The sequence below is a fragment of the Scylla paramamosain genome, chromosome 2 (genome assembly GCF_035594125.1).
Source record: "Scylla paramamosain isolate STU-SP2022 chromosome 2, ASM3559412v1, whole genome shotgun sequence".
Taxonomy (NCBI): domain Eukaryota; kingdom Metazoa; phylum Arthropoda; class Malacostraca; order Decapoda; family Portunidae; genus Scylla; species Scylla paramamosain.
Window position 1 is genome coordinate 32,190,756 of NC_087152.1, and position 13,561 is coordinate 32,204,316.

Genomic DNA, 13,561 nt, shown 5'->3' on the forward strand with positions numbered 1-13,561 from the left:
TTATTTTGTGTAACCATTCTTGAACGAGTGAAAATAAGTCGAACTCTTTGACAAAACACACATACAAACAGGTTCTGAAAGTCAAAGAGCAACAAGACGTGAAACTCGAGAAGCAAAACACTGAAACTTGAAACGTGACTCACTTGAGCGTCCGTGACATTCCGGGAACCAACGTGACGCTCCTGGAAGGAAAGAGAAAAGAAATATTACACGGAACTCTTGAATACAACTTTGCATACATGTGTAAAATGAAGAAAGAAAGAAAAAGATATATAGAAGGAAAAATATTAAAAGACAAAAAAAATAATACTATGAATTATGAACTATGAACAAATAAATATACAAAGAAAATAAACATTACAGGAAACTAGATAAATCTTGGCCAGGAAACTACGAAATCATGAGCTGAAAAATGATGACAGAGACCAAATATATTACATCAACCTCTTCAACAAAACAGAATAGCAAGCATCTACACGAACATTCGACCGAAAAAATAAATAAATAAATAATGTTTATGTAAATGTGCTGCACCTTACACTAGACTTTTAAACTAATATGCATAAGAACCCCTTGAAATACACAGACACAGGGACTCTTGGCGCTGCAACGCGTGTACCAGATGTGAGTGAAAATGTAATGTGTCAACGAAGTAAAAAGGGAAACTCGTGTAAAGTATAATACATGAACTCAATGAGATTTTTTTTTTTTTTTTTTTTTTTTTTTGTGCGCGTGAAACACAATATCAAGTCATAACACTTACATGGCTGCTACAAAGACAACATTTTCTCTCAATCAATTTCTTTTTTTTCCTCCATTTCTTCTTTCCCTCCCTTCCTCGTTTCCCTTCTTTGCTCAGTTTGTCTCTCCCTCCTGTCACGTGTGTCACTGCAGCCTTCGTTCCTGTCCTTCTATCGCTGGGGCTGTCAAGACTGCCGATCACCACCACCACCACCACCACCACCACCACCACCACCACCAACGACAACAACAACAACAACAACAACAACAACAGCAACACGAATCCAACGGCGGTACAAAGGAACACACACAGGAAGAGGAAACAATAGCAGATCTGTTAGTGATGAGCGACACAGTGTTATCTCAGTTATGAATGATGAGACACAGGAAAGTAAAATGTCAGGGTTATCCACTCAAAATTTTACGCTGAAGAAAAATAGAGGGGGAAAAACTACTTACATCTTCACTTTTAAACTCGACATTTTTTTTTTTTTTTCAAGACAAGAAATATAAGTATGTAAAATCTTTAAAAAAATAAACAAATAAATAAAGTGATTAGATAAATTAATAGATAAATCAAATAGGTAGATGAATAAATTAACAAATAACGTCTTCAAAATATAAATTAACTTCAAAGGTATTTTTTGGTAAGCTTCAAAAATTCTTTTTTATAAAATTCTCAATTATAAGACAATACCTAATGAGAAGTATAAAACATTTTCATAAAATACAGAAAAACAGAATCATATATAACTTTTAAGGAAGAAAACGAGATCCCTTTAGAAAATATGCAAAACCATTCGCAAATCCACGGATCAATACAAACAAAATATAATTTTCTTTAAGTATGATGTTTGCACCTTTCCAATCTTTCTGCTTTATATATAACCTTATATATAATCAAATGTAGACTATTTTTCTCAGTAATTTTATAAGATAATCATCGCTATACATGCGAAACAAACCCTTGTAAAATTAGTGCCCAAGACTTCTAATACGAGTAAAAATCTTTTTTAAATAGAGTAAGGTTCTACAAATAGCAAGGAACTTTCATATTTTTGGACACGTATGAACCTCCCATTTTTTACAGTTCATCAAAGTACTCAAAAAAAAAAAAAAAAGGAAGAAGAAGAAAATTGTCCATTGAAAAGTACAATACAAAAGTTATACCTTACCTAGAAATTACGAAAGCATTTCAGGTTGTTAAATAGCATTTCAAACTGTTCAGTAAACTGTTACGTAGAGCAATAGCTTTGAAATTATAAAAAGCAGTATTAAAGAAGTAGAATTACAATAACAACACAAGAACAATTCACATCAGAAAGAGTGCAAAGAGAAAGGTGCAAGAATATTAATAGAACGAACACACACACACACACACACACACACACACACACACACACACACACACACACACACACACACACACACACACACACACACACACACACACACACACACACACACACACACACACACACACACACACACACACACACCACATTTTAATATATCCGTAGGGAGGCTAACAAGAGGAAATAAAGGAGTCACCGGTTGAGGCCGTAAAAGAAAAACCGTTTTCTTTTCTATAACAAACTTTGCAGGAAATCCGCATCCGCGTTAGAGAAAAAAGGAAGGAGCAAATGCGAGTTTTCCTGCGGACATGGTAACTATCTGTGCTCACTTTCTGCAGTTACTGAAGGAAATACAATAAAAGAGGAACAAGGGAAACTGTGTGTGTGTGTGTGTGTGTGTGTGTGTGTGTGTGTGTGTGTGTGTGTGTGTGTGTGTGTGTGTGTGTGTGTGTGTGTGTGTGTGTGTGTGTGTGTGTGTGTGTGTGTGTGTGTGTGTGTGTGTGTGTGTGTGTGTGTGTGTGTGTGTGTGTGTGTGTGTGTGTTTGAGAAAGACCCGAGTGAGTCCCGTGTTTGCTTAGTGTAATGTTATGATGAATACTTAAGAGAGAGAGAGAGAGAGAGAGAGAGAGAGAGAGAGAGAGAGAGAGAGAGAGAGAGAGAGAGAGAGAGAGAGAGAGAGAGAGAGAGAGAGAGAGAGAGAGAGAGAGAGAGAGAGAGAGAGAGAGAGAGAGAAAATGACGGGAAGTGATAACAAAAACACAAATAAAGGGGCAGACGGGGAGGGGGTATCGGTAGATATTTACAAAGAAAACACAAAAACAGAAGACACGTGCAGAAGAGACAGCCACGAATAAATCATACAACACGGACGGACACACACACACAGACAGACAGACAGACAGACAGACAGACACACAAGACACGCAACGACAAAGAGGTAAGACATATAAGAAACATACAGGAGACACACACACACCCACACACACACACACACACGGTCAGACAAACAAGAATAAAAACAAACAAAACTTCAGACATTCCAACAGTAAGACGGAGACAAACAGGACACAGTAAAGATCAAACAAATAACGTTACATAAACCATTCCTTGCGCAACGTTGGAGACAGAGAGAGAGAGAGAGAGAGAGAGAGAGAGAGAGAGAGAGAGAGAGAGAGAGAGAGAGAGAGAGAGAGAGAGAGAGAGAGAGAGAGAGAGAGAGAGAGAGAGAGAGAGATTCTTCAGACACTTTCATTTCCATCCTTGACTGTCCCATTACGTATGTACCCCCCTCCTCTCCATTCTCCCCTTCCCCCTTCTACTCCTCCTCTTCCTTCTCCTTTCCTACCGATATACAGCACGTGTTAAGTGATAAGACAGCTCTCCCTGATCCGCAGCCATGTTAGAAAGTTACTGTCACTTGCGTATCGTAAACAGCGACGGCATAGGATGGAGAAAAGCCACTGGGAATCCCTGTCAATTGGACAAGACAAGGGTGAGGTCTTATCTCAGCTATTCCGGTTGAAAGAGGCTGCTAGCCTGCCATGTGGATAGGTAGCTAGGTAGGTAGCTAGGTAGGTAGATAAATAGATATATGAATAAATAGATAGATAGATAGATAGATAGATAGATAGATAGATAGATAGACGGACAGACAGACAGACAGACAGACAGACAGACAGACAGACAGACAGACAGACAGACAGACAGACAGACAGACAGACAGACAGATATAGATAGATATAGATAGAGAAATAGATAGATAGATGTAGATAGAAATGGAAAAGATAGATTAATAAATAATTAAATTATAGATGAATAAATTATACAGAGAGAGAGAGAGAGAGAGAGAGAGAGAGAGAGAGAGAGAGAGAGAGAGAGAGAGAGAGAGAGAGAGAGAGAGAGAGAGAGATACAGACAGACAGACAGACACACAGACAGAAGGTCGCTTGGGGATATAGAAACCATACATAAGACAACAAGCCGCTGGATGGAAGCGGGTGAAAGCACATCATTACCCTTTAATTATCTTACCCACATCATTACGCAAGCCTCTGTGTCTCCCCTTTAGTCGCTACATGCACGTACATTAAGTCTATCAAGCACCATAACACACACGTGACCCTGAGAACTACTGAAGGTTGGACGAATCGCTTGACTGGCTAACTAGTAGGTGGGCATGGTTAAGGAACAGAAAACAGAGGCAGGGTATGCAGAAAACGAAGCTAGAAGACAGGAATGAGCGAGAGGAAACAATCAGCAGCCAGAGATTAGTGGTGAAAGTTGCAACATTCACTTTTCTTCTAGACTGAGGGATGATAGAGGACAATGATGATAATTCCGAGGAGGAGGAGGAGGAGGAGGAGGAGGAGGAGGAGGAGGAGGAGGAGAGATGACAGAGATACAGAGAGGGTAAACTAAGCAGCATACCTGTTTACTGCAAGAAAAGGCTGCCCATAATAAGCCGCACTAGTATAAAGTAACGAAGCGAATAGCAAAGGCAAGACACGGGGCAGTAAGGTGAGAGACTGGCTCGAAGATTAGTGGAAGTTGAATGTAGAGAAGCTATGGAGCTGGTTGGAGGATGGGGAGGATGAAAATGAGGCCAGGGAGGACGACGAAAACTAGAAGGACGAAGAAAATGAGGAGGAGGAGGAGGAGGAGGAGGAGGAGGAGGAGGAGGAGGAGGAGGAGGAGAACAAGAATAGTGGCACGTCTGCATGTACCAGTCCATTGCGTGAAGGGAAATTGTAACCCATCACGGGATATCCTTCTTCTCCTCTTTCCTCCATCACGCAGCGGGCCGCGGGTCACGAACTGGGGTTACGCAAATACGACACAGAAAAAAGAGCGAATCACATAAAAAAAAAAAAATACAATCCTAGTAATGAAAAAAAATATATATATTAAAAAAAAGAGGGGAAGAAACCACAAAAATAACAGAAAATAATGAAACTCTTACTACAGACATCAGAAATTTAAAAAAAATAAAAAAGACGTTAAAAATTGGAAGAAGGGGTATCAAATTCCATCATTCAAAACCTGCGTGATCTCGAAAGACAGGAAAAGAGAAATATGAAACAGAAATAACAACAAAAATATAAAGATTCTCTGCAATGACTTATTCACTCACTCGCTCGCTCACTCTCACTCACTCTCACTCACATTCATTCACTGTTTACTACCTGAATGACTTGCTAATTGACTAACTGGTTATAGACTAATGGGTTAATCAATCTGACGAATATTGAATAACTGTAAGAATAAATGAATGAATGAAGCAAGTAACTAACGACATACTCTCCTAACCATTAACTAAACCAACAGCAAAGCAAACTAACTAAACTAATAATAGACAACGTTAACGAGTAATATTGATCGTTTGCACAAGGAACATCATCATTACCACCACACGCACATCCCACGTGTGTGTGTGTGTGTGTGTGTGTGTGTGTGTGTGTGTGTGTGTGTGTGTGTGTGTGTGTGTGTGTGTGTGTGTGTGTGTGTGTGTGTGTGTGTGTGTGTGTGTGTGTGTGTGTGTAAGTGAAATCGAAGTGTGAGAAAAGAAAAATGATGGGCTGGAGAGAGAGAGAGAGAGAGAGAGAGAGAGAGAGAGAGAGAGAGAGAGAGAGAGAGAGAGAGAGAGAGAGAGAGAGAGAGAGAGAGAGAGAGAGAGAATTTCCACAGCCATCAACTACACATTGCTACAAACCAATATTCTGACAAGACTCAGATACACAAAACAAGAACATGGGAATAGAAAACTAAAATATGGAGATCCGGAGGCGTACACACACACACACACACACACACACACACACACACACACACACACACACACACACACACACACACACACACACACACACACACAGAAACGAACCGTGATACAAATAAAAAGAACGAGAAACAATATTCTAAAAATCATGCGAGAATTGAAGAGAAAAAAGACACTAACGAACTCAACATAAAAATGAAACAAGAAACGGAAGAAACAAAGGAAAGAGGAGCAACAGATAAAAAAAAAAAAAATAGGAAAAAGAAAAACCAAGAGGAGCAGTAAAAATACAAGAATAACACGAAACAAAACAGCGAAGAGAAAAATAAAACAAAAGAGAAGAGCAGTACTGGAAAAAAAAAACAGGAAACAAAACAAAAAATAGAAGAAAAAAAGAAATAAGGCAGAAGTAAACTGTTACCGTGTGAAGAAAAGGAAAATGACAGAGGGGGGAAAAATAAAGAAAAAAAGCAAACAGTTAAAACATATCCAATGGGAAAAAATTACGTAGAAGAACAAGAAAAAAAAATATGCCATAATAAGATATTTTTATCCTCTTTGATCTTGTCGCTTCAATGCTTATTCCTGATGTAACTTTTGACCGCTTTTTTCACGCTTCCTCCTCTTCTTCCTCCTCCTCCTCCTCCTCCTCCTCCTCCTCCTCTCCTCCGCTACGCTTTGCTCGTTCAACGCCTGTCATATAATAATCAATGTCGACGAGACGGAATATAGTCGGTATTAATAAATGAAATAGAGTCGATTATACCAAGACTTTGCAAGAGGACCCACCAGCCAATCAGAGCCCTCAACCCCGAGCACAGCCAATCACAGCCCGCCCTCTCCTTCCCTTCACCAATCACGGAACTAGATTACTACTGCTGCTGCTGCTCGCCGATTGGCTGACTGGCGTGCTGGCTGGTTAGCTGGCGACCCTCTTGTGACGTCACTCATGGAAACTTATGTATCAAAATAAAGGTTTTCTTCTTTTCTCTCTAAATATTACATATGGAATTTCCTCCCATTATCAACTACGTACATATTCATTTACCTTTTTTTTTTTTCCTGCTTCACTCGATAGCGTGCTGCAGGATATTCGGTGTTGTCACTCGTCTCCCCACTGGCGCGAAGGTTGAGGAAAAGTATTAATCAATATTCCCACAACAGATGCTATGAGTGTTGCTTTCCTTCAAGGTTAATAATAATAAGTACATGCAGTAATGAAGCAGAACAATCACTGCAGCAAAACAACACAGTGCACTGCTTGGAGAAAACGTGCACATTTGGAGCAAGAAAGGCACAGTCACACGCGTTGTTTCTTGAAGTGTAGGTATTGTCCTGATAACATTTGGCAATCACATTTTATTTATTTTTATTTATTTTATTTTATTTATCTATTTTATTTTTTCTTGTTGTCTACCATTTCGCATTAAAAAGCTAGTTTCAGCACGCACATTTGGTCCCATGGCGGTGAAAGCGTGAAAAAGAAATATATATATATATATATATATATATATATATATATATATATATATATATATATATATATATATATATATATATATATATATATATATATATATATATATATATATATATATATATATATATATATATATATATATATATATATATATGACAAGGAAATTAGCTGGAGTAGCTTCCTCCTTAAAATCTGTACACAAAAAGTCTAATCAAGCTTGTCTTCCCTCAGAAATATGCTAAGACACGGAGGTTTTCTTTCAGTTTCTCTTCATAAAAAAATAAATAAACAAAATAAAATAAAGACGAACGGACCTGTAATTATTTTCAGTGCTTTAAATAAATACACTAAATGTGTGTTGTACAGTTTTTAATATTATAAATAACAATGCAAGTGTCCTTTAACATATTTTCTCTTCAAAGAAGGAAAATAGAAGGTAGGCACTTTGTAAATACGTACTTCCTACTTTTATCAGCAACACAAAACATGGACATTTTTACAGTTGCGTGACTACTTCTTCCTTCACTATACATTTGCAAGTATACACACAAAGCACAGGAATCTTTAAGATAAATTACGACATGCGACAATATTAATGATCATCCTCTCTTCAATAAAAACACATTTTAAAGATATGTCACTGGCCTATAGACTAGCAGCAAGGCAAATATTACGTTACCTTTCCTCTCCAGAATTTCCTTGGATAACTTTCACACCAACAAATAAATAAACTGGTAAGTATATAAATGAAGAAAAAGAAAGAGATAATGAAAATACATTTCCTCTCCATGACAAATCAGTATGTTCACTCTTTCACTGCTACATGGCACATCTTTCCTTCATTACTATCAACTCACATTTTTTGTTTGTTTGTTTGTTTGTTTGTTTGTTTATTATTTTGTTCTACAGCGATCCCCAAAAGATTGTAATGACTAGAAATTGCTACATCTATTCTTTTTATCCCCTTATTTCTTGTAGATGCTTATAAAGATAACACACATTGCATTTAGTGCCGTGAATTGATGCATACCGCAGTGAAAGGGTTAAGACAACATCGTATGTCGTATAAAAAAAAATAATAAATGAATAAAAAAAGTCACTTCATTCCAAAACACTTTCCTTTTTTTTCTATTTTCCCCGATCATTTTTCTATTTTCTCTCAACAAATAGAACCAAACATCCAGCAAATCAACAGAGGATAATACAAACGCAAGTAGTTTATGGACGTGGTATGTATCGCGGTATTGCGTGCGAGTCAACCAGTGAAATGATTTAGGGTTTTAAAAGTGTGTTATTCTATAATTACGTGTGAACGTAATCAAATCGGGAAATTGCAAGTCCGGCCGAGTGTGTTTGTGTCATTTCAGCGTGAGACCTGACGTGAGAGAGAGAGAGAGAGAGAGAGAGAGAGAGAGAGAGAGAGAGAGAGAGAGAGAGAGAGAGAGAGAGAGAGAGAGAGAGAGAGAGAGAGAGAGAGAGAGAGAGAGAGAGAGAGAGAGAGAGAGAAAAAAAAAAAAATTCAACTATGCTATCAGTGAAAGCTCTCTATAAAAATAAAATAAATAACACAGTAATGGGATGACTATAATTAGTATGAAAACAAAAAAATATACGAAATGACTGCCCGATAAAAAATTACTGCCATGATTTGAATATGTATCAAACAGAAATGGGGAAAAAAAAACTGAATTTCACTCAAAGCACAGATAATTAGTCTCAATGAAAATAAATAAATAAATAAAACAAAAAGGTAGTAATGAAAGCACAACTAAAGGAAAAATAAAATACTTCACTATATAGAACTAGATGCAATAAGTAGGTGCAGTGTGTCCTGTAAGTACCAAGCAGCGCTGAAGATTAAAAAATAAATAAATAAAAATAAATAAATAAATAAATAAATAAAAGTAAAACGTACCGGTTATATGGAGGACAACATTCTGTGGGAAGGAACAATTGATCCCCGTGGTGAAGTGAAATTTTTAGAGGTAAGTCAAATGTAAGAAAGTAAAATAGGAAAGAAAATAATTAAAATGTTATGGAGTGCAAATTAACACAGCAAAAAATAGCATCCTTCAGAAAAGTACGTAATATTTGAAAATCCACCGGAAAAGCAAGACAAGAATACGAAAAGAAACTAATAATAATAAGAAAAAAATCAAAACAGTGAAATAATGGAAACATGGACAGAAAAGCAGCAAATAAAAATACAAAAAACAAAAATAAAAAAATATATAAATAAAATTAAATGAAAGGCGCCAGTGGGGAGCTCCAACAACCACAACTACTACTGCTAATACTAATACTAACACTACTCGCCAGTTAATGAGGATGTATCACTTCTGACTGTATGTAGACCCCCACTGCCACCACGACCCGCCCTGCAGTGCCTGGCCTGTGAGTGGGAAGCAAGCAGAGTCGGTGTCGAGGAGGATAACGAGCATGAGGCGTGAGTAGGTGAGGATGTGGGAATGCAGGCACAAACACGGTGAAAAGTGTTAACCTGCCACACATTTCAACGATTCTCACCCACTTCTCTCGAGTTCAGCCATCTTATCTGTTGGCAATCTCCTTACAAAATGAGGAAACTTAAGACTGAGAGAACACACAAACTACAGTGGACGTCAGCGTGGCAGTACTTGACCTGATCATGACTGTGCTTTCATGGGCATGGGTAAGTGTGGGTGGAGGCACTGAGTTCACGGGAGTGTAGAAATAGATACGAACATAAAAGTATCCCAAACTAACACTAAATCACCGGAATACAGAGCCTGCCTGTCTACCTTCCTGCCTGCCTACCTATTTATCAACCTGCTTACCCATCCACAGGTCAGGGCAGCAGTGTGTGTGTGTGTGTGTGTGTGTGTGTGTGTGTGTGTGTGTGTGTGTGTGTGTGTGTGTGTGTGTGTGTGTGTGTGTGTGTGTGTGTGTGTGTGTGTGTGTGTGTGTGTGTGAGAAATATACTGGGTTGCATGGAGAGAGAGAGAGAGAGAGAGAGAGAGAGAGAGAGAGAGAGAGAGAGAGAGAGAGAGAGAGAGAGAGAGAGAGAGAGAGAGAGAGAGAGCGAGCGAGAGAGAGAGAGAGAGAGAGAGAGAGAGAGAGAGAGAGAGAGAGAGAGAGAGAGAGAGAGAGAGAGAGAGAGAGAGAGAGGCTGAAGGCTACTAAAGAAACAATACTTTTCATCTCCCAATAATTAGTGAAGTATGCATTGAAACACTGTAATGGTGCTGACTGACACGCCTCTCCATTCTGTTTATTTCCCGCCACATGAAAAAAAAAAAAAAAAAATGCATGGGTAAATGGAGTGGTGGGAAGGAACAATTGATCCCCGTGGTGAAGTGAAATTTTTAGAGGTAAGTCAAATGTAAGAAAGTAAAATAGGAAAGAAAATAATTAAAATGTTATGGAGTGCAAATTAACACAGCAAAAAATAGCATCCTTCAGAAAAGTACGTAATATTTGAAAATCCACCGGAAAAGCAAGACAAGAATACGAAAAGAAACTAATAATAGTAAGAAAAAAAAACTCAAAACAGTGAAATAATAGAAACATGGACAAAAGCAGCAAATAAAAATACAAAAAACAAAAATAAAAAAATATATAAATAAAATCAAATGAAAGGCGCCAGTGGGGAGCTCCAACAACCACAACTACTACTGCTAATACTAATACTAACACTACTCGCCAGTTAATGAGGATGTATTACTTCTGACTGTATGTAGACCCCCACTGCCACCACGACCCGCCCTGCACTGCCTGGCCTGTGAGTGGGAAGCAAGCAGAGTCGGTGTCGAGGAGGATAACAAGCATGAGGCGTGAGTAGGTGAGGGTGTGGGAATGTAGACACAAACACGGTGAAAAGTGTTAACCTGCCACACATTTCAACGATTCTCACCCACTTCTCTCGAGTTCAGCCATCTTATCTGTTGGCAATCTCCTTACAAAATTTGTGCTTTCATGGGCATGGGTAAGTGTGGGTGGAGGCACTGATCATGACTGTGCTTTCATGGGCATGGGTAAGTGTGGGTGGAGGCAGGGAGTTCACGGGAGTGTAGAAATAGATACGAACATAAAAGTATCCCAAACTAACACTAAATCACCGGAATACAGAGCCTGCCTGTCTACCTTCCTGCCTGCCTGCCTACCTATTTATAAACCTGCTTACCCATCCACAGGTCAGTGTGTGTGTGTGTGTGTGTGTGTGTGTGTGTGTGTGTGTGTGTGTGTGTGTGTGTGTGTGTGTGTGTGTGTGTGTGTGTGTGTGTGTGTGTGTGTGTGTGTGTGTGTGTGTGTGTGTGTGTGTGTGTGTGTGTGTGTGTGTGTGTGTGTGTGTGTGTGTGTGTGTGTGTGTGTGTGTGTGTGTGTGTGTGTGTGTGTGTGTGTGTGTGTGTGTGTGTGTGTGTGTGTGTGTGTAACTGCTTGGTTAATGGTCGTGTATTACGTTCGGAAAGGCTTGCTAGCTCGCTCTCTCTCTCTCTCTCTCTCTCTCTCTCTCTCTCTCTCTCTCTCTCTCTCTCTCTCTCTCTCTCTCTCTCTCTCTCTCTCTCTCTCTCTCTCTCTAACCCCGTGCCACCCACCTGCACACACACACACACACACACACACACACACACACACACACACACACACACACACACACACACACACCGCCGCGCATCCAAGATAATTACAGAAGCCAATTTAATTTGCTTAGGTAATTCCGAATTAATGCCGAGATAGCAGCGTGAAAATGACAGCGACAGAGAGAGAGAGAGAGAGAGAGAGAGAGAGAGAGAGAGAGAGAGAGAGAGAGAGAGAGAGAGAGAGAGAGAGAATGTTACCTCCATCCCTCTGCTCCTCTCTCTCTCTCTCTCTCTCTCTCTCTCTCTCTCTCTCTCTCTCTCTCTCTCTCTCTCTCTCTCTCTCTCTCTCTCTCTCTCTCTCTCTCTCAACATTACCCAAGCTGCTCCACGGAGTCCACAATGATCAGCTGAGGAGAGCAACCCACTCACGGCGGGACAAAGGGATGAAAATATCGTAAGGACTGACGTGGGAGCAGAGGAGCGCTGGTAAAGGCAAGGTTGAACAATGAGGCGAAGATATAATAAAGAAAAATTGGAGGAAAACGAAAAACAGTAAATAACAACAATGTGTTTTGCTTGTTTTTCCTTGGATGAAAGACACACACACACACACACACACACACACACACACACACACACACACACACACGAACAACAACAACAACAACAACAACAACAACAACAACAACACCCACAACAACAACATTAACAACAACAACAACAACAACAATAATAACTCATACAGGCATTTTCAACATTTCTGCAAGACTCAGCCAACTAGCTTTACACACAACACATTAAAGTAAACAAACAAAAGAGCCTGGAAGTAAAAGAAAAAAAAGAAGTGATAAGTACGAGTGAATCTCCGGCAAAAGCTAAGAAGAAGAGGAAGAAGAACAGGTAAGTAGCACACCCAAAGCTGAAAGGGAAAACGATACAGATAAAACACTTCTTGCTAGGAAAAAATCAGAGGAGTAACAGAAGGGCATGTTTTGTGTAGTAGTATAAAGAAAAGTTCCCAGTAGTTAAATAAAAGCAAGAACAGGATAGCAGAGGCATCAGGCATAGTTCAGTTTTAGTTATAGGAGGAAAAGCCCCGTGGAGTGGTATAAGGAAAAGCTCGGAGAAGCAACATAACGACAAGAACAATATAGCAGAAATATAGGGAAAAAATTTAGTGATAGGAGGTAAAGAATAGTGTAGTAGTGTAAGGGAAGGTGAAATGCAGTAGTATAAGGAACAGCTCAGCGTTGTAGTACTAATGAAATATCAGTAAGGTGCTATACGAAAACCTGTCATGCCCACAGTACTCCATGACACTTTCCAAAATCCTGACTTGATCGCCACGCGTGAATCCACTGACATCACTCAGGTCCACATCATAAGCTCAAGTGACATTTAATGCAATCGTCCCTTTGTATAATTACCTGCCGTACTTCTCGGTTCTGATTATAAGGAGGGAGAACTTAGAGAAGGTTAATAAGATGAAAAGAAAAATAAACATATACAAATATTGGCGCTACTAACACTTCCTGTAGTGCATAAAAAAAAAAAAAGTATATATATTATTATGGGTTAGGACAAGATTGTAAAAAAAATATATGAGACGGAACTTACAAAAGGATTAGTAAGAAGAGCGAGAAAAATGACG

General features: G+C 39.0%; 1 long non-coding RNA gene across 3 annotated transcripts in view; it reads right to left on the bottom strand.

Annotated features, from left to right (window-relative positions):
* The window catches only part of LOC135113582 (uncharacterized), a 346,462-nt gene that overhangs the window by 281,098 nt on the left and 51,803 nt on the right, over positions 1–13,561 (bottom strand). For 2 of the 3 annotated variants that reach the window (XR_010274887.1, XR_010274885.1), the window contains exon 2: positions 144–182. This is a non-coding gene — a long non-coding RNA (uncharacterized LOC135113582). Of the gene's footprint in view, positions 1–143; positions 2,694–13,561 lie in introns of those variants that run through there. The other variant, XR_010274888.1, reaches the window with a different exon arrangement.